At 51.1% G+C, this 3,437-nt stretch overlaps 1 pseudogene; it reads left to right on the forward strand.

Annotated features, from left to right (window-relative positions):
* Nucleotides 1–711: 711 nt before the first annotated feature.
* Nucleotides 712–2,860, forward strand: LOC143689791 (sodium-dependent phosphate transport protein 2B pseudogene; annotated as a pseudogene).
* Nucleotides 2,861–3,437: the final 577 nt, after the last annotated feature.

The following is a 3,437-nucleotide window of genomic DNA, read 5'->3' on the forward strand; positions in this document are numbered from 1 at the left end:
GTAACAAAGGACAGTCTAGCCAATGGGTAATGCAGGGATGGCTGACAAACATGTACTAGAATGTGGTAGTCTTTGGAGTTGGCATCAGTGGGTTGAAGGGACTGTAGACATGTGAGTGTGTGGAATGAGAAATGAGTAGGAGTCTTTAGAGGGGACAGGTCCAAGGGGCAGAGAAGAAATAGGTATCTATGAGGAACCTATAGTGACCTAAACTTGTCAGTAGGAGCATAAAGTATATTTTCAGCTGTCTGTGTCATTAAAGGATCCTTATATGGGTAGATGGACATCTTAAAGTTTCTCTTAGAGGAGTAAAGTGTAGATTAGGTAATCAGTCACAGAAAATGGAAATTAGTCATTATTAATTGTCTGTGAGAGCCCATCAGTATCTGGGGTTGGTCTAGTTAGAAAAGTGAGCATCTCGAATAGGGGCTACACCAGAAATCTGAACAGGCTGGCAAGTGGCAAAGAATGCAATAAATGGACACAGATGGAGCAGCTAGAAACTGAACATCAACAGAACCTGGAAGAAAAGGGAGAGAAATAGGAGTCCTCTCTGAAGAGACTAAGAGTCTCCAGAAAGCATTGCTTTGGTGATACGTTGATTGGACTTCTTTTTAGCTTCAAAACGGCCTGGTGAGCCCAGCCTCAGCAGGGAACAGAAGGGAGATTCAGACCACCTGGATGGCTTTCAGATTTAACTTCAGAATTACCATGGCGCCTTGGCCTGAGTTGGAGAATGCCCAGCCAGACTCCAGTAAATACATCGAAGGGACCACAGGTCAGCAGTCCACGTCTGCGAAAGGTGAAGAGACCACCAAGAATGCTTCAGGGTCCCCTGTAACCAAGATTGAACTTCTGCTGTCTTACTCCACCTTGGGCCTGATAGAAGAACCTGCAGAAGTGGAAGATCCCTGGGGCCTGCCTGAGCTGCAGGACACAGGGGTCAAGTGGTCAGAAAGAGACACCAAAGGGAAGATTCTAAGTGCCTTGCAAGGGATTGGGAAATTCATCCTCCTTCTGGGATTTCTCTACTTGTTTGTGTGCTCCTTGGATGTCCTCAGCAGTGCCTTCCAGCTGGTTGGAGGAAAGGTGGCCGGGCAGTTCTTCAGTGACAATTCTATAATGTCCAACCCTGTGGCAGGGCTGGTGATTGGGGTGTTGGTGACTGTCCTGGTTCAAAGTTCCAGCACATCCACATCCAAGATTGTCAGCATGGTGTCCTCCTCACTGTTGACTGTGCAGGCTGCCGTTCCCATTATCATGGGAGCTAACATCGGGACCTCAATCACCAACACCATCGTGGCACTTGTGCAGGCAGGAGATAGAAATGAGTTCAGAAGGGCCTTTGCGGGTGCCACAGTCCACGATTTCTTCAACTGGCTCTCTGTGTTCGTGCTCTTGCCCCTGGAGGCTGCCACCCATTACCTGGAGATCCTCACCAACCTCTTGGTGGAGACCTTCCACATCAAAAATGGAGAAGATGCCCCAGAACTTCTGAAAGTCATCACGGACCCTTTCACGAAGTTCATTGTCCAGCTGGATAAAAAGGTTATCAACCAAATTGCACTGAAGGATGAAGCAGCCCAAAACAAGAGTCTCATCAAGATTTGGTGCCACTCGGTTACCAATGTGACTGAGATGAATGTCACCATCCCCTCGGCCAACAACTGCACCTCCCCTTCCCTCTGTTGGACGGATGGTATTCAGTACTGGACCCTTAAGAATGTGACCTGGCAGGAGAACATTGACAAATGTCAGCACATCTTTGTGAATGCCAACCTCCCGGATCTGGTCATTGGAATCATCCTGCTGGCATTCTCCCTGCTTGTCCTGTGTGGCTGCCTGTACATGATTGTCAAACTCTTGAACTCTGTGCTCCGGGGACAAGTCGCAATGGTCATCAAGAAGACCCTCAATACTGACTTACCCTTTCCCTTTGGCTGGGCCACCGGCTACCTGGCCATCCTTGTGGGGGCAGGCATGACCTTCATCGTGCAGAGCAGCTCTGTGTTCATGTCTGCCTTGACCCCGCTGATTGGCCTTGGTGTGATAAGCATCAAGAGGGCGTACCCACTCACACTGGGCTCCAACATCGGCACCACCACCACTGCCATCTTGGCCGCCTTAGCCAGCCCAAGCAGCACTTTAAAGAGCTCCCTCCAGATTGCCCTGTGCCACTTCTTCTTCAACATCTTGGGTATCCTCCTTTGGTACCCCATCCCATTCACCCGCCTGCCCATCCGCCTGGCCAAGGGGTTGGGCAACATCACAGCCAAGTACCGCTGGTTTGCCGTCTTCTACCTCATCTTCTTCTTCTTCCTGGTCCCACTGGCCGTGTTTGGCCTCTCACTGGCTGGCTGGCCTGTGCTGGTGGGTGTGGGGTGCCCATCATCTTCCTGCTCCTCCTGGTGGTGCTCCTGAGAATCCTGCAGTCCCGTTGCCCACGCGTCCTGCCCAGGAAGCTCCAGAACTGGAACTTCCTGCCCTTGTGGATGCACTCGCGGAAGCCCCGGGACGGTGTCATCTCCCTGCTCACCAGCTGCTGCCAGACGTGCTGCTGCTGCTGCTGCCGCATGTGCTGCACACTGTGCGGCTGTCCCAGTTGCTGCCACTGCAGCAAGTGCTGCGAGGACCTGGAGGAAGTGCAGGAGCCCTTTAAGGACATCCCCATCAAGGTCCCCGAGGCCTACGATAACATGGCCATGAGCACAGAGACTCAGGATGGGGCCAAGTCTCAAGCCAATACCCTGGGTACAAAGTCCACCTCCACAGCCTTTTAGAGGGCTGCTCAGAGTGGGTAGGAGGCCGGGACCCCAGTCCTACTGCTTTAGCTTCCCTCCTGATCCTGCATGCCTTATAATACCTCATAAGGATCCTTCACCCATGAGAAGTGGCGCTAACGTCAGCGCTAACTCGTGATCCCCCTGCTGCCTTGGTCCTTCGATCCCAGGACGGCGCAGGACATCATGGAGAGAATATTCAACAATTAGACGGTGATCATGCCCTCTCCTGCACACAGGCTGGATTGGGCGATAAGAACTGGTTTCAGACTCAAAACATCCTCCTCAGAAGGAAAAGACCCCAGTGAGGAATTTATAGAAGGTTCTCAAAGGTGCACATGTAAATATTCTGTGTATTCAGACACATATGCTTTCTTTTATTGTCATAAAGCTCAAACTTATCTGTCAAAAAAAAAAAAAAGAATGCAATAAATGTCCAAATCACTTAGACACACACCTTCCCACGATATTCCAGGAGCTCTGGGTCACTCACAGGAGAACTTCATTGTCCCAGGGACCCAGTGCTGCTGACAGAGCCCCCTCCCTCCATTCACCCCCAGTATGGGCAGCTTCTAGGGCTCCATATGAGCAGCTGTTAGCCTCTTTCACATACTTGCACTGAGACCCTCCTACCTGGCCCATTCCAGGACACAGCAC

The sequence above is a fragment of the Tamandua tetradactyla genome, chromosome 7 (assembly GCF_023851605.1).
Source record: "Tamandua tetradactyla isolate mTamTet1 chromosome 7, mTamTet1.pri, whole genome shotgun sequence".
In the NCBI taxonomy this organism is placed as follows: Eukaryota; Metazoa; Chordata; class Mammalia; order Pilosa; family Myrmecophagidae; genus Tamandua; species Tamandua tetradactyla.